Genomic DNA, 18,070 nt, shown 5'->3' with positions numbered 1-18,070 from the left:
ATATATGAAAAACAGAAGCCCTGAGCTTCTATTTTTGGTAGGCATGCTACCCTCTTAAAAGCAATGGGTGCATTTTCTAGGCAGGTAAGCCACTCAAGAACTTTGTTCTCATTACACAGGCTGACTGCATGATCCAGAGAATAGCAGCTCTCTGGATCACAATGCATTCATCAAATCTTTATGAGCAATAGATTAAAAAGACTGGGAAATTTCCACGCAGACCAAGCCTCAGGCTTGCCTTATTTTTCTGCCATGGAGCAGCTCTTCTGCAAACAGGAGAGCCAGGCAGTCTGGGCACACACTGCTGCCGTGCCCAGACCTTCCCACGCTCCTCACATTTTCAGGATATTTATTCACTCAGCTTCTCATAAGGACGAGCAGACAGGTGTGGGTTATACAGGCAGCCAGCACCCTTGTGGGTCCAGGTTATACCACTCACCAGCTGGTTGCCATTAAAATATAATACAGCATTAGAAAAGCATTGTGCTTTGTTCTCAGCAAGAATCAGCTGCAACACCAAAGATGCTGCGACAGCTGTCAGTGCATGCCTGGGCATCATTCCCATCCACAAAACTGAACACCTAGAGCATGGGGGGTGACCCAGAAGAGCATCCACAACCCAAATCCTATGGCTGAGAGTGGTGTCCCAACACACTCTGAGCCCTGGCAGCTCAGGGCTGTGCCCACTGGGGAGCTGCTCCATGCCCACCACCCTCTGGGGCAGAACCTTTTCCTGATACCCAGGCTGACCCCCCCCCGATGCAGTTCCATGCAGTTCTTTCTACTTGCAAACCCAAACCCAGCTGAGCCAGCAGGTGTACCACCCTGTGCACCTTGACCCCTGCACTCCTTGCAAGAGAAGCCAAGTGTTGTACAAACCACATAGGCATGATGTTCCTCTGCTGCTGATCCAATACTGGATCAATTTTTTGAGCAAAAGCCTCCAAGAATTGTCTGCCTCTGACTCAGAGATGAGCAGTTCTCCCAGAGGCTGAAGAGGTTTTAATTTCCTATGTCTGCTAAGTATCTAAGACTGGATTTGATGGGTAAAGATGGCCAGACCCTGTGGCTACAGAGCTGTCCTACCACAAGCAGCAGGACAACTTGGAACCAAGCACTCAGATCCACTAAGAAGAGCCCATATAAGAGCCTGCAAGAGGTGCCTGTAACAACCTGAGCAGAGAAGACTGACTCATCCCATTGTTTTCCCCAAGCACAGACTGTATCTGCTTGGCAACAGACCAAGAAATATGACAGTAAAAACTACCAGATCCCAGCAAATCTCTTTCTTGACTGCCCCTGCTCTTCATTTCCAAGAGACAGAGCTGGTTGTGCTGCCATCCCGTGGGACAAGGGTCTGGATCTGCTTCCCTCATCTTCTCGAAAGGCAACGTGACAGAGGAGCTGGTCTTGCACAACATTACAAAACTTCTCAATCAGAGAGAATCAGTGCTCTACATTCTTTTAGGGTCTCCTCAATCAGTAGAAAGTCAAACAGGGCTCCAGAGATGCTGCCTTCTAAGTGTCTGGGGCACAACCAGTCTTGGAAATGGGGCGTTAGCACAGAGCAGGAGTCAAAAACTCCCCCTCAGCAGCATGTTAGCCTTGATGTAAGGCTTGGTTTTGCACTTTGGGAATGTTTGCACTAAGAACCAACGTAAGAGCTTTACTCTTCTAACACAGCCCACAAAAGAGCCATTTAGTGATAATGACCCAACTTGGCTTTCTCCTGGAAACTTTAATAGACTCCTGTATATTTCTGAGGTTTTAATGGATCTGGGAGAAAAACAAAGAAAGTAGCACGTCATACAAAGAAGCTGGGTTTGGTTTTCTGTACACACAATAAACCACCATTAGGAATTATTTCTCCTCAGTATTTTCTGTGTTTCCTCACTCATTGAGAGAAGTTCCAATTTTCTATCACATCTTTTCTCTTTCCCTTTATTTTTCTCCTTCTGATTAGCTCGTTTGCCTTCCCTTGCCTTTTTCCTTCCTGACAGAGGAGGGCAACAAGATCTTTAAGTCGTGGGAGCACTAACAGACCCCAAGGAAAGGAGGATCCCTCCAAGTAAGCACATGAAGACAGCAGCAGTGGATTAGCTAGCTAAGAAATGTTTGTCTTGCACAGAAACAAAAAACAGTGCCTACCTGGTAACTCTATAGTCCCAAGACTTGCCCAGTACACAGGATAAGCCTCTCCATAGAAATTATCTTCTTCACATTAGGGAGGTATCCCTGAGCCAGAGGAACAAATTCCCCCAAGAACAGAGATAAGACCTCTCCTACAGCCAGCAACAGCCAGGTTATCAAATATTTATGGTAATCAAAAGAGCAGGTGAATGCATTCAACCCCGATGGGTTAGCATGAATATCAAACAACATGGGCCCAAATACTTATTATTATGAGTACCTGGCTTAATAAAACAGATTAGATACAAACAGAGGTATCAGCAGCAAATGAAAGTAGGAGCTCTGCTCCTACTCTACCCACTGAGTGAACTTAACCTGAAAGTTGGAAGAAGCAGAACTGCTTCGGAGGAGAAATGTGTTTGGGAAACGTGTGGTTTACTCAACACATCCCAGTGTGTGCAGCTGAAGGTTTCCACTTTCACCCCACGTGTGGAGAAGGGGCAGCCATGACTTTTGCTCATGCACAATGCTAAGTTTGGGAGGCCAGATGCCTGAGAGGAAACACAGCAATGAGAAACCAGGTTTTGTATACTGGAAAGCAAAGTTAAACAAACTGCTTTTAACATAAGGAAAGTCTTGCCCTGTTTCACTGGAAAACAAGGCACAGGTGCAAAGATACCTTGTAAAATCTGCAGGATTTACCCAAAGCAGCTCCAAAAAGGAGTTCAGGGCTGGTCAAAGTCATCAGAATAAAAAGTCTTAGCATGACAGACTTCATAGACTTACAGAAAAAGACAGCATGGCATGGGAAACAAGAGTCCCCAGCACCACTGGGATTAACCTGTACAAATAATCTCTGTGAGTGTCTACACCTGTGTCTAGCTTTCAAGGAGCAGCAGATACTTGAGAGCTTTCTGCTGTGCTGCCTAAGCTCTCTAGTCCCTACATGTTCCAGGTTTGTTTTGGTTAGTTAGTGAGTTCTTAAATCAGATGAGAAATCCTCCTGATGGCCATCAGACAGACCCAAAAACCACTTCTGCCTTGCCTGTGAGTTGCTCAAAGTAGAAGCTAAGGAGCATCAGTCAAAGAAATGAGCTGCATTTTCTTTGAAAGGTGTAAATGCCTTTAACTGATTCAGTGCCTTGTTAGCAGTTACATCCAATCTCCAGCTACTTCTCACGCACTGCAGGAACTCATACACGTGGGAGAACTACCAAAAAGCAGGAGAGAAACAGGTGGTCAGCTCTGGAGATCGAGCCGACACTCTTGGAGGAAAACACTGCACCGAGGAAGAAGTGGAGACAAAGCAGGAAGATGAATGGGAAATCCATCCAACAAGATCTACTCACGGCCCCCAAAAAATAGCAAATGGACAAGACAAAAACAAGTTAAGCTCTGTTGCTACGGGCAGCAAGCAGGGTTAACTTCACACCAGACCTTCTAGAGAGATGCTCCTCATTAAGCCACCACCAAACAACACCACGCAATTCCAAGAAACACACAGCAAGCATCTCCCCACAGCAGTAAGAGCCTTCAGCACAAGCCTTGGGGTGAGGCCATGGGTCCACAGCCCCTACTGCAGGTAGCACAGAAGCTCCATAAGGATGACCAGGATACCAGAAAACCCTCAGTGAGATGAAAGCTTTTGTCACACGTGTGGCAGTGGGGAATCTCTATAGCACAGTACTTGCTGCTCCTCCCTGCACAAAAGGATGCCCAGGCATCCCATAAGAACACCACAGGAGCTGGAAAAAGGGCACAGCACATCGTCTCTCTCTCTCTCTTTTTTTTTTTTTTTAAGGAGCTGTGGTGTCATCTTGCTTTATTTTTTGACATTGCAGCCTGCTGGCAGGAGGACTCTGTTGCCAGGGAAACTGCTGCAAAGGTGCACAGGGCTGCTGCCCACAGCAAGGCAGGGAAGTGCCTGCTGGCACCAGGAGCACCCACAGAAGCTGCCCCAGGCCAGGATGCAATGCAGGCAGCAGTGAGACAAGCAGCTGCTCCACCACTGCCAGGTTCAGTGCTCACCCCTTACTCTCTTGCCCACTAAGGAGGACGGGGTGGAACAGCACCTATTTCTTTGTCTTATTATTTTGCCTAAAGGAGGCTCTATTCATTTTGAAATTTTCTTTTTAGATGGCTGCCATTAGTAGAATTATGGTTGCAATTTACAATAATCACTTTGAAACCAGGGTTTGATTAGTTAGTGCACTTGTTGTTGTTCTCTCCTAATTTGATCAGGAGGGAAGTGGGAGGGCTCCATTTGCATGCTGCAGCTCTCACGGTGTGTGCAAACAGCAAACCCATCCCTGCTCCTCATCTGTCTCCACCAGGCTGCATGCACACCCTGTTGCATTCCAGCAATAGAACCAAGCAGAAATTTTAAACTTGCTACAGCCAGGAGGATCCCAAGTCCCTCTGATCCATAGCCAGCCCCATAACTTCCCAGGGGTCAGCTGAAGACATCCCAGGGATGGAGGGATAAAATAGCACTGGGGTGCCCTTAGCTGACCCCTTGGGAGTTATGGGGCTGGCTATGGGTCTCTTGTAGTCTTTCTGCACCCTTTTTCCCTTCCTGCTCATGCTATCCCCATTCCTTCTCCACTCACCTCTCCCCATCCCCAAAGTTCTGTGCTGTAATTCTCAGTACCATGTACCAAAGAAACCCTAGACAAAAGGCTGTGGCACCCTCCTCTGCTGCTCAAAGTGGGCAAGTTTGCATATACTGAATTAAAGGGAGAGGGGGAAAAAAACCCAACAAATCCATCTTTTTAAGGACTTTGTATATCCCACCTGCTTGCAGAGCATCCTTGGGAGAAATCTGGATGTTGCAATTGACATTACCTGGTGCAATAATTAGAAGCTGTATTTACAGCCATGATACCATTTTAATGCTGTTTTGCATCTGTTGTGCTTCCACTTAGAGAGCAAATGTAGTGGGGAACATCTGTTTTCCACTGCTATCTGATGTGACAATCCCCGGCCAGTGATTTTACCTCCATTACAATGGGCTTTAATTATTGCAATTACTGTCACAGAGCAACGTCCCTGCAGCAACAGGTACAAGGCCTGGCCCAGCTTTTCAAGCAGATGACATTGCCTAGCTCTGCTCCTTTTTATTTCACTCACTGCAATAACACATGGAAGAAATGAAAGTCCTGAAGCAGATGTTGCCTCTGCTTTGCATGGAGGTGCCATCATCAGCCCAGGAAGCACATTGCTCAGCAGCACCCACACCTGGGACTTCGTACCCCACAGCCAAGGGGTTTCTACATTCATTGACATAGAAGGAGATTTGGGGCAGTTCATGTTTTTCTCAGGAGACCCAGCAGGATGCAAGGATCTTGAGGGTGCCATCAGGTCTCCAGGTCACGCTGCACAATAGATCTTTTACCTCCTGCAAGGCATCTTCCTTAGCTCCAATTATTTGCCCTTTTCTCACGTAACCAGTAATTAGTCAAATTTGAGGTCACATTAAGTCCTGCCATAAAACTACAACTGAAGAACAGCCCAGAGCTCCATCTGAACAAAGTTGACATCCCAGGCCAATCCTGCCATCAGTGCCCTCTCTCCCAGTACCTACTAAAAACAAGCAGCAGTGACCAAGGAAAGCCATCCCCAGTCTCCTGGCTGAGCATCTTGCAGCCCGGCTCCTCCCTTCCTACTCTCTGCTTGTAGAAATAGTTACTGCAGAAGTGTTTCCCATCCAAACCAAAGCTGAGATCACTCTGATGGTTCCCAACATCCCCTTGCTCCAACATGTTTGACAAAGAAAATGCAACTGATGTTGTCTACTCAGAATTTTACAAGGCCTTTAACACGGTCTTGCACCACATCCTTATCTCTAAATTGGAAAAACATGGATGTGAAGGCTGGAGTATTTGCTGGATAAGGAATTGGTTGGATGGCTGCAGCCAGAGGGCTGTGGTTAACAGCTCTGCAACCTGGTGGAGGGGGGTCACAAGAGGTGTCCCCCAGGGGTCTATGTTGGATCGATGCTGTTCAGCAATGACACAGACAGTGGGATCGAGTGCACCCTCAGTGATTTACTGATGGCACCAAGCAGAGTGGTGCATTGACACAAGAGAAAGGATGGCATCCAGAGAGATCTGGACAGGCTTGAAGAGTAGGCACGTGAGAATCTACTGGTGTTCAACAAAACCAAGTGCCACGATTTTCCTGCAAAACACCTCCACACCCAACACAGAGGGACTCGTCCTCCTGCTGGGCTGCTCTGCCATCCCCTACTGAACAGATTTTGGTGGCCTGTCAGCACTGGGCTAACGTGCCAGGGAAGTCACACCAAACCAGGTTTAGAAGTACATTGGTAATTCTCCACCTGCTGATTCACTTGAGGAAAGGCAAATGCTGTGTCATCTGATGCTACAGCACCACATTAGGGCTTTGGAAGCAGAAAGTCACTGGTCATTCCCAGCCACATCCACACAAAACACATGAATATATGGTATAGAAGTGTACACGTGCGTTTAATTCAGTTTTATCTTCCCTAACACACACCATGAAATCCTCACCACCAGAGGGCTCCCACCCCTCCTCCCACCCCTGGTTCCTACTTTGCCCACAGAGAGGTTTGGCTGAGAAAAGCGTTCTTATTTGGCACACCCCAACACCCTTTGTGTTGGATCTAAGCTTGTGAGCCCCTCTCACTGCATCACTGTGAGCTGAGCATCCTTCAGCCTAGCCCAGGGGGGGGTGGTCGAGAAAAATGGCATCAGTGCAAAGAGCACTTTAAGTCACCACAATGACTGGCTATATGGACACAGCCCTACTCATTTTGGGATGGCAGAAACAGTGCTGTGCCATAAAAGCTGTTAGTAAACAGCAGCAGCTTGAACTATGAAAACCATTCTGGCTAAGGAGAGTTAGGGTTATGCAGGTTTCCCCACCCATAAAGCCAACAGAAGGCTCTTAGTTTATTTAGGTCAATTAACTTCAGCTTTCAAATTAAGTTCTCATCTCATTTTACAGACAAGCTGTGAGCAAAGCAGGAGAAAAAAAAAGGGGGGGAGGAGGGGAAAGGGGGGTCAGCTGAGGAGAACACAGCCAGGATTTCCAGACTTGATTTAAACCCAAAGGGTAAAAAGAAAATTGAGATCAGAGAAGAGCACAGAGCTCCTCACAAGTGCTTCCATCCTTGCTTCTTCTCTGCTCTGATCATTGAGCTCACAGGCCAGGTAAAGGCAGAAAGGAGCAGTGCAGAGGAAGCCATTTGTGGTACACAACAACACATTTTATTGCTCTCACACACCCGAGAATGATGCTTCATATTCTTGAGTGCCATCTACTGGCATTTTTATCTCTTTGCTATATATTAAACCCAACCCCAGTGTTGAAAGAGCAGTCAGGTTGCAGTCAAGCACTTGGGAGTAGAAAAATGCCAAAATCTGGGCTGTGCACCCAATCCTGACCCCATCCCCTCACACAGATCCATCAGAACACATTGCCTAACAATGGCCACGCACCACTTTCTGCATGAAAAAGCCCCATCCGCACACCAGATGGATAGTGCTCTCCTAATGAGCAGCTATTCAATATTTTTCTTTATCCTCATCACTCAACACGTAGCTCCACGTCCTGTGCATGGCATGCAATTGAAGTCCTGCTCTAAATAATGAGCTATTAATTTTCTCCTGGGCTTTCCCAGCATTTATTATTGTAGCATCCGAGTGGTTTGCAAACATTAATTTGCCTTACAACAGCCCCGTGAGGAAGGGTGGAATTATTCTCCTGCAGATGGAAGACCGAGGGATGGCCACAGTGAAGCCAGAAGGGTTCAATGCACCCCAGAGTTTGGGGTGCAGTTTTTCAATAGGGATAAGGCTTGAACCCCCCATTCCAGGGCTGGTGCAGCCATTCATTCTGCCCTAATGGGAAATTTCCCATCTCACAATCACTATTTCCATTCTGCTTCATACACCCAGCAGAACTGCAAGACCATTTCAAGGTTCAAAAATTTTTTTTTTTTTTTTTTTTTTTTTGTATTCAGAGACAGCAGCACTGCTCGTTTGCATCATGACAATATTACATTTCCTCATTACTTTCCATCCCTTCCACCTCTTCAGATCTTATTTGCATTTTTGATCAGACCCGAGCACCGAGGAGATGCCTGCAGGGAGATGGCTGTAACAGTGCCCAGGTCTTTTTCCTGGGCTGAATCAATTAATTTGCACCTCTGGGAATAAGATGATTTTTTTTTCCCCTGCAATGTGTACAATCCCTCCCAGTTTTCTTTGGTAAGAGAGGGGGAGAAGCAGGCTTTGAAGTGCAAAGTCATGTGTGTAAATCATCATCTCCTGCAGCGAGAGCTGTGTGCTGCCATCCCAGGTGGGCACACCTTACCTGGGCAGGGGGACCGCAGCACCAATCTGCTCTGCTCATCCTCCCTGTGGGTCCACAGTGCTCAGCAATGGCCCTGTGGAATATTCAATGGAATGCTCAATGAGACCAAATCACCCCACATCCGAGCATCAGGCCAGCCCCACCATCCAGCATCTGTCCGTGTTTTAAGCTTCTATCTCACAGCTGGAGGCTGCAAGATGCTTCACAACACCTCACTGTAAGGTGAGACTCAGGGCAGGGGCTGCCTGCAGGTCTGGGAAGCATTTTGCTGAGTTGAGGATCTCCAGCCCAACTTCCCCCTGCACTGCTGCAACATTCAGAGTTGTGTTTTATCCTCTGTTAAGCCCCATCCCCCAGCAGCAGTACTTTCATTGACTGAAGGTGTTCCTGGCTATGCTGCCACACGTTTTCTCTCTCATATCATGAAACATGACTGCCAACCAACCCCAGTCCAGCCCCACCATGCCCACAGACCATATCCCTCAGTGCCACATCTCCTGAACTCCTCCTGGGATGGTGACTCCACCACCTCCCCATGCAGCTGTGCTGAAGTCTCATCACACCTTCTGAAATTCCTCCCAATATCCCACCTGAACCTCTCCCAACACAACCTGAGGCTCTCACCTCTCATCCTATCACCATCACCCAGGAGCAGAGGCCAACCCCCATCTCACCACAACCTCCTTCAGGAAGTTATAGAGAGTAGTGAGGTCTCCTCTTTTCCAAAGCACTGCTTCTCTTATCAAGAGATAAAAAATAAGCAAACCAAAACCAACATACCCCAGTTCCTCCTCCTAGGAGCAATCAGCCCTCACCTAACACAAACAAACACCTCTCCTCTGCCCACAGCCAACAATGACTCTTGTAGTGACCAAATCAGTACAGATCATTATGGGCTGGATGACTTTCAGCTGTGAACGCTGCTTGTTAACCTCACATGTTGGCCGTTCCCTTTTTGCTATTGCCTTTTTCCACCCCAAATCGTACTTCCTACATCACATCACAACCCCCATCTCCCAGCTGTGTCCCAGGGGGCTTGGATCCCAATCCAAGGGACTTGGCTTCCTGATCTCTGCTTTCACAGAGATCCCTACAAACACATCCCAGTTCTTTGGACAGCCTTTCTCCTGCAGACCCCTGCACGGCGTTCTGAAGGTTCCCAGTTGGTTTTGGCTTGTTGTCCTGGCACCATTCTCCTGGTGGACATCAGAGGTGCTGGGAGCTGGGACTGTGTGCCTCAGTTTCCCTATCACAAGACAGCACAGCCACACTTTGGAGGGGCTGTGACACCTTTGGGTGCAGCTCAGCCTCCGACCTCGAGTGGAGCAAATCAGAAGGGAAGTTCCCCTTCTCAGACAAGGTCAGGGCACACTACCTAGGTTGAACTCTGTAGAAAATAGTTAATTAATCTCTCTTGCCGTGGCCTAATTCTCTTTTCAACATGTGGCTGTCACTTCCCTGTCATCACAGCTGATTTACAATGGGGTTTAATTAAATCCTCTGTACATTATTCAGCATTCTCTGAAGACAACACCAAAGCAGCCAAGGGTATTTAAAATGTCACCTGCTGAGACGTATCATCTTCTTCTAAATAAATATGACAGTGATCAAACTTTGGCTAATTACAGTGACTTCGTTATTTGTTTGTATGTTTTAATATTTAATTGCTTTCGTGTTCATCCAATTACAAAGCAACAGCAAATAGAAATTAACTTTTTATCAGCGTGTTCCCAGCCCAGCTAATCAGCACTTCAAAGGCCAGGCACAATAGGAGGCCATCCAACCTGAGAGTGCTTTACAATATATTCTCTGCTGAATGGACCGTTCGATTAAATTAAGGCAGAATTGTGTTTGTCAGTGTATTCCCAGCTCCCACCCAGATTCCCTTTATGTGGTCGTTTATGGGCCTCGCTGTGGCATCCTTGCAGCAGGGCAGTAAATTGTTTGCATTGCTCCTGCCCTCATTCAGACAGCGCTGGTTGCAGCCTGAGGAAGTGGTGCTAGCTCTGCATCAGCTGGAATAAGGGGAATATCCCATTGCTGTTGTGCTTGGACGTGCAATGAGTGCACCTGCATTGGCTCCTGTTGCTTCCCTGGGAGGTCTGCATCCATTCTAGCAATGAGCAGCAAAAAAAAACCCACATAACCATGACAGTCAGGGTGATTTTTGCCAGTGCAACCATCATAGAATCATCAACGTTGGAAAGACTGCTAAGGTCATCCATTCCAACCATCAACCCGTCTCATCACACCACTAATCACATCCCTCATTGTGATATCCACCCTTTTCTTGAGCACCTCCAGGGATTGTGACTCCACCAGCTCCCTGGGCAGCCTGTGCCAATGCCTGACCAGTCTGACCACTGACCAGTGAACTACTTATATTGTCAGAAATACAGTGTGCAAACAGAGAGGTTAAGCAAAGCTGGTTTCCCTCTGCATAACTCCTGGTGAAGTGGAAACTTGCCGCAAAGAGTGATTTAGGGTCAAAGAAAGCAGATAAATAGCACATCTGCCTAACATCAGGGGAGAAATACAGCCAGGCAAGCACATGCATAAATGACCCACATTAAAGAGAATTGATCTGTGTTGTATCAGTCCTGCCTGCACTGCCCGATTATTATCGCTGCAAACAGCCAAGCCTTTTACTTACCACAATAAAGGTCTGGACAAGAGATTGGGGGTTGTGCCACAAACAAACATGGCTTTAGAAGCAGCCTATGTAATAATGATAATAACAAAGTGCAATCTCCTCGTTTTAAAAATGAAACCGAACAAACAATGCACACATACACCCAGGCCATGGGTAGAGGCATTCACAAATTCCAACATGATCCTCCAAACCTTGCCTCGCTGTCTCCTGGAGTTCCTAGGACATCTCTCAATGTAAGCATGAAGAGTAAGGAAATCATACATTTGCACAACTGGAGCAGTTGGTCGGCTCCTTGTTGTATGGGGCAATGTCCCTTAAGCAAGTAGGATGAGAAGTAAAAGACTCAAAGAGCCATGGGCAACTACATGTCCTCAGGGCAATAGGAGGTGCTGCAGTGATCACCATGCCTTGATCTAATTTATTTATCCAGCACTACTGCAGTAAGAGCACGGGAAAAGGAAAAGATGACATCGACCTATTTCTCTAGGGAGGGAAGGGGTGGCTCATATTGGATATTTGGGACAATTTCTTCTCCAAAAGAATGGTGATGCAGCTGCCCAGGGAGTGATGGAGTCACCATCCCTGGTGGTGTTCCAGAACGATGGAGATGGGGCACTGAGGGATGGTCAGCAGGCATGGTGGGTTGGGTTGGGGATCTTACAGGTCTTTTCCAACATTTGATGATTCTATTCTACGATTCTCTGTATCACAGAAAGAACTCATCTTTATCCCTACAGCACTGGGGATCAGTGCCAGGGAGGCACCACCTCTATGAGAAGGTTGTGACACAGCTTTGCGTACGAATTCTCAGTGTGGGGAAATGTTATGCTTGGAAAAGGAAAAAGAAAGTACTTTTATCAGATGCTTTTTATTAAAAAAAAATAAAAAAAAGCAACAAACCCACAACGTTTTCCCCACTGAGAAACAACTTTGTGATTAATTTTAGGCTTATCTCATGAAATATTAAATGAACAAAGAAATGTGTTGGAAATACTTTGATTTTATTGAAATAAAATATTTAATTTGACCCAAAATGCTTTTTCAGTTTTATTGGATCTCCAAGACTGGTTTCATTTCAGAAATCAAACATTGCTGAGCTTTTCATGCATACAGCAGATCTGAATCCTGCCCAGCTTCGATACCAACTTATTCACCATAGTGACTTTCAATGGCTTTTGTTGTCATAATTTTTCTCCTGCAAAGTGATAGCATTCATTAAAAGACAGGCAAACCAGGCTCACCCCAAGGAGGAAGCTGAATTACTTTGATGGGTCCTTTGAAAGAGCTGAGTGATGAGAGCACTGGCAGCAATGCAGAGGTTTGGGTTGGGAGGAGAGGAGCCCAGAAGAAATGCAGAAATATGCGTATGAAGAAAAACAGAAACTTTCTGCTTTGATGAAAAAATCCGAGCATTTTGAAGTCTATGCACAAAGACTACAGCAAAATTTACTGCCAGTGACATGAGAAGAGGCAGCTAAGGAAAAATAAACTTCCAGCTGGAAAGACATGTTCGGCATCGCAGAAAAGTCACATTTTTCTCAATAAAAAGAGGATGGGAAAAAGCAGTCAAAGGGCTTCAAAATGTTTAATTCCGAACAGAACAGATTCTTGAGATATAGAGCTTTCAATCAGGAAACTGAAAAGCAGAAAATATCCCATTTTTTCCTGGCCGGGACTAGGGCCATTTTCACCATGGCTAGGAGCCATCACTGCAAAGGTCGTAGGGAAACACAGAGAGCTGTTCTCATCCTACAGGGCAGATGGGGACAATGGCTTCACAGCACTGCTGGGTACTACCTGACATGGCCATAGGGTTTTTACATAAAAACATGCCACGCCACTTCTGTTAATTCCCAGCAAAATCCTGTTTTGAACCACTTCAGTATCACTTGACAAAGAAACCACTGGAGAAAGCTCTGAAGTCACCACGTATCATCTTCCAGCATGGAGTTCTCCCATATACACACACAGCTTGGAGGGAATTCATGTCCTCAGGCTTAAGCTAACTGCAAACCGAAACACAAAACCCCAGGCTCAGCCACCAAAGCCAGCTTGGACCAAACCAAAGGCTTCAGCTGGCACAGCCCCTTCCCTTTGTGACTCGCTGGAATTTCAAATTATGATTTAACATCCACATCTGGGCCAAGAACAGTGCCGATATTATTATTATTACTGTAGCTCAGTCTTGAATGTTTTCCAGGGTGGCAAAGATATCTCTCACTCAGTTTTATTGCTTAGTTCCTGCATTTTTCAGCTCTAATAAATAGGGTGACCAAGTCAAGGGCATATATCCAGATTTCTGAAGCTGCCATGTCATTGAAACATAGGAAATAATAACACGTATACTGGGGATACATGAGAACTGTTCCCCTTGGCTCTCCATTTCTTTGTTCTTGGGCTTTTGATCCAACTTTTGAATTGGATCCTGGATCCCAGAGCGAGAAGATCACAGGAGAATTTCAGCTTTTGTTCACTTAGAACCAAATTTCTAACCTTTGTGCTGCAGAGGAAGATAAGGCTTCGGACCTCAGGAAGAAAAAAATCAGTTGGGATGGTTTAGAGGAGATCCATTGGTGAAGTCCATAACTTGGAAGAGCCCCAGGGACGTGAGGGCTGTGACCTCCAGCACTGGGCTCCGGCAGTGCTCTGTGCCTAAGCTTTTTCAGAAAGAAAAGCTGCCAGGAAAACCAGAATCCATGACACAGAAAGGGACGGATCGCCCTCCCAACACACAAAAAGAAATCAAAGTGAGTGCTTTGCATACAAGCCTTGCATTTGCAATTCTGATGTTCTAATAGGAAATGGCTCCCAGCTGGGGGAGGGGTAGACAGGAAATATTACAACTACGTTATTTTGTTACACTAATTACCAATAATGGCACATACTAGGGTACCAACCACAGTCAATTCATTTTGAAAGCTATATAACAATGTTTAGGGTAAAGAAATTAATTTTTATAGCCACTGAAGCAGATTTACTCGTACTGTAATGCAGATTTATTACAAATTAAATTTCCTAACTCAAAGTTGGAGAGGCTCAGCAGGACCTGAGGGGACGTGCACCCTGTTGTATGAAGGAGCTTCTGCTGCTTCAGGGCTCGTGTCTGTGGGCCATTGTTAGCACAAGAGTTTGGATGTACCCTACAGCATGACCACGAGCAGGCAAGAGAGCATGACCACATTGGGTGACTGCCATTCAGACAACTGCTTGTGAAAGTTGTTATTATTATTATTTTTTTTTTAATACATATTGTATTAGCTTTAAAAGGTAAAATTTCAGTGCTACGGGCTTTCTGCGCAAAAGAAATCCCATAAAAAATTCATAAAGTGGAAACTTTGAAGTAAAACCAAGAAGATGCAGTCATTATTTTACGGAAACATCTCTGGTGTCAATCATTGAATATGGCACATTTCAGACCACTCAGGACTGGGACAGACGTAACTGGAACCAAAAGCAGAGCTGGGTATGGATGAGGGAGCTGGACAGGGCAGGGGAGGGCCCTCATGCAGTCCCAGTAGGAACATCACCATTCCCAACTACCAATTCCATTTCCAATTATGGTGGTGATGGGTTGATGGTTGGACTAGATTATCTTAGTGGTCTTTTCCAACCAGAATGACTCTGATTCTAAGACCAATATCCAATATGCTGAAATGTGGTTTTGTTATAATCAATACCCGTGGTGGGTGCCCACCAGGATGCCTTTCAGGGTGCAGGACATGGACTGGACTTGCTGCTCATCTACATCTTGGGACAGGGACCCCAGCTTACCAGCTCAACACTTGGCATTATGATGCCCTTAAAGAAATAAAAGCTAGTTCAGCCCAAGCTTTGCAATAGCTTCAGTGCCAAGAGAAAGGCGAAAGGGGCTCACAGCAGTGCTTACACATCAACCCTGCACCAGCAGCTGGATGGAGGCACCAAACAAAACCTACCCAAGTTCCTCGGGAGGCACAGACAGAGCTGGAGCTGCTCCAAACCTGTCTCAGAGTCATCCCTATGCACAATGCTGCAGAGAACTGGAACGGTCACACGTTGGCTCTTAATGACAGCCACAGAGATCCCATCACATTAAGCCTCATCCTGGGAGAGGGATGCAGGGGGAGGAGAGTCATTAGCTCAGCCCGGGTGCCATGCAAGGAGGAGGAGGAGTGGTTTCCAGTGGCAATACTGCACAGGCTGAGCTCCCACCAATACTTTCCTGTGCTCCAGGATAAATGAGACTTCCCTAATTCTTTCCCCACTGCAAATAAACAGACGGGGAGCCTACACCATGCGGCTTGTAGTGCCCTATTCATCACAGCATCCCGACTGTAGGTAGCAGTGATTACAGCTAATTATTGGCAATTACCACCACTGAGCTGGTAGGTGTGTTTCCCCAATAACTTTCAGCAGCTCCCAAAGCTCTTTGAGGGCTCCTCCATGCGGGAAGGAGGACGGCAGTGACTCTGCCTCTGCACAGCAGCCAGATTCTCCTCCCAAATCTCTCCCTAGTGAGCACGATGGTGTGATCAGAGATAAAACGGGAAAAATACTCAGTCCCATGAGACCACAGCATCAGCGACACACCGACAGGTTGGTGGGAACCCTCCTGCCTGGAACGACTCTTTATGCCTTTTGCTCCCTCGTTCAAGACTGGATTCCCCCTCCCCTTTCTCAAGCATATCATTCAATTCATACGAAAACACAACAGAGGAGCACATGTACAGCCAATGCTTTCCCCACATATAAAGTAACACGGCAGCGGGTGAGGGATGGATCCTTTGAGAAATTCGTATGCCAGCCTTCCCACTATAGTAATTTCATTCTGTCTTTGTAATTGTCTGATATTACATTGTTCCCTGCCGGAAGATTAATTAGCTAGTCTTACCCTCCAACACACCATCCCTCTGCAACCCTCAAGGAAGCTGGAGTGGTGCCAAGCCGTGTGGATTTGCTATTCGGGCTGGCAGCTGCTACCGCCGCCACGAAAGCCTCCTTTTGTCCCCGACCAGCAGTTGCTGTGCCAACTGACCCCCACGTCCCTGGCCCTCCCAAAGCCACCGCCGAGGAGCTGGCCAAGGTTCAACAACACGGGGTAAGGGTTGGGAGAGAAAGGTAGGGGGAGGAAAGAAAAAAAAAAAAAAGAAACAACCAAAAAAACACAACCGGAGAAAATGCAACCAAAAAAAAAAAAAAAAGAAAAGAAAAAAAAGAAAAAAGAAATCAACACATAAAACACACACAACCCCGACCGCCCCCCACACCCCAGCCCTCCACATGGCATAATTACTCACGCTTGTTAAGCATGGCTGCATTGCGTATGCGAGTCACGCGGGCCGGGCGCATGTTGGTGATGCTGCAGTGCTGGCTGGCAGTGGGAAAGGCACGGCGGCACCGTGGGGACACCACGCCATGGGGGTCCCCAACAGAGGGTCTGCAGCTTTTGTTCCCGTTCTTTCTCCCTCCCTTCTGCCCTCCCCAGGCATGGGTTTGAGTGAATCTGCCTTAGCTCAGTAGTGGTGCGCAGTGGATGGGGTTTGGATGTGTCCCCATCCAACAGTGGGGGGAAACTCCCTAAAAAATAGGGAGATGTCTCCATAGTCCAGTGCACACCACAGAGCCATGCTGACAAGTGCACTGGCTGCCATTGCAGCCTCCCTAAGTCACGTTGGTTCAGTCTGCTATAGGACATATGCAGACACATTTGCCTGGTGCTCCATTTTGCCCCCAGAAGCACTAGGGTAGCTCACACATGCTGGTTTCCTGGCTGCTCTGCCCCAGCCCCTTGGACACTTCCTTGGCCTCGTCCCCATCAGGGCCACAGTGCAGGGCACCAAAGGTGCCTACAGGTCGTGCTTAAGGAGCAAAAAGAAAGGAGAGGAGATCCCTGCGTTGCACATAGAGGAAGCTGTGAGCACGGAGGGCTGCAGTCCATGTCCTGCTCCGAGATCCCCAGATCACAGTGGAGACAGGAGGAGGTTTACTCAGCACGGGCTCTGCACCGGCACGTGGGAAACCAGCTTGGAATCAGTTGTTATGGAGCTGCAGGGAACGGTCCCAAACTGTGCTGGGGGCTCATTGAGCTCTGCAGGGAGGAGATGTGGGCACCTCGGCACCCGCTTCACCAGCAGCCCCCCCTCCCCGGGTGCTACGGAAACGGGAATTAAGCGACAATGAATGCGGTATTAATTAATTAAAAGAAAATGCGCACGAAAGGGGCGGGGATCCTGGTGCCCAAGGAGGGGTCACCCTACCCTCATTGCTCGTTGGCTTTGCTCAGCAGGAGGCATCGGGGCGAGTGGCAGCAGTGGGAGACGGGGACCTGGCAGGAACAGCTCCGTGCCGCCATCTTCTCTTGGCACAGAGACTGAATAGAAAATCGATTTTGCACACCCCGAAATGGCCGCACGGGAGGGGTCAGCGGAGGAGCTCAGAGCAGATGGCACCGCGGGGACTTCGCTGCTTGGGTTTGAGGATGGAGGCTGTTCACACGTGTGATGAGCTACAGCGTTCGGCTTAAATAAAATGATGAAGAAGGCAAAGCGCGGCGCGTTGCTTTGATTTGCATTCTGCACCCACCTCCAGCACGTGCCCATCGCCTCCTCCTATTGCAGGCACACGGACACAGCAGTTCCAAATTCAATGGCAAAGCTCTTCCAACTCACACCATCCTTCCCTCTGCCATTGTGTTAAACCCACTCTTCTTTCCTCCCACTGCAGTGATAATCCCCCACAGCTGAGCACAAGGGCAGTTCGTGGCTCTTCTCCCAGCTCTCACTCAAGGCACATTATTTATATATCTTTCAACACTGACTTTTTCAACACTTTTTTTTCCCTTTTCTTTAATTACTTGCATCTAAAATAAAAATGCCAACCTGTGTGAGTGACTGCCCTCATTACAGTCCCAGTCCTCCGGCTAATTAATGTCTGTTAGCTTTGGCTTAT

At 47.2% G+C, this 18,070-nt stretch overlaps 1 long non-coding RNA gene across 1 annotated transcript in view; it reads right to left on the bottom strand.

Annotated features, from left to right (window-relative positions):
* The window catches only part of LOC149915357 (uncharacterized), a 92,692-nt gene extending 75,171 nt beyond the window's left edge, over window positions 1-17,521 (bottom strand). Inside the window, exons 1-2 of the long non-coding RNA XR_016459125.1 lie at window positions 16,420-17,521; window positions 8,491-8,563 (exon numbers count right to left, since the gene is read on the bottom strand). This is a non-coding gene — a long non-coding RNA (uncharacterized LOC149915357). The remainder of the gene's footprint in view (window positions 1-8,490; window positions 8,564-16,419) is intronic.
* Window positions 17,522-18,070: the final 549 nt, after the last annotated feature.

The sequence above is a fragment of the Phasianus colchicus genome, chromosome 20, assembly GCF_987193195.1.
Source record: "Phasianus colchicus chromosome 20, bPhaCol1.hap1.1, whole genome shotgun sequence".
In the NCBI taxonomy this organism is placed as follows: Eukaryota; Metazoa; Chordata; class Aves; order Galliformes; family Phasianidae; genus Phasianus; species Phasianus colchicus.
The sequence above is the reverse complement of the archived record's forward strand: the minus strand, read 5'-3'. Positions and strand labels throughout refer to the sequence as shown.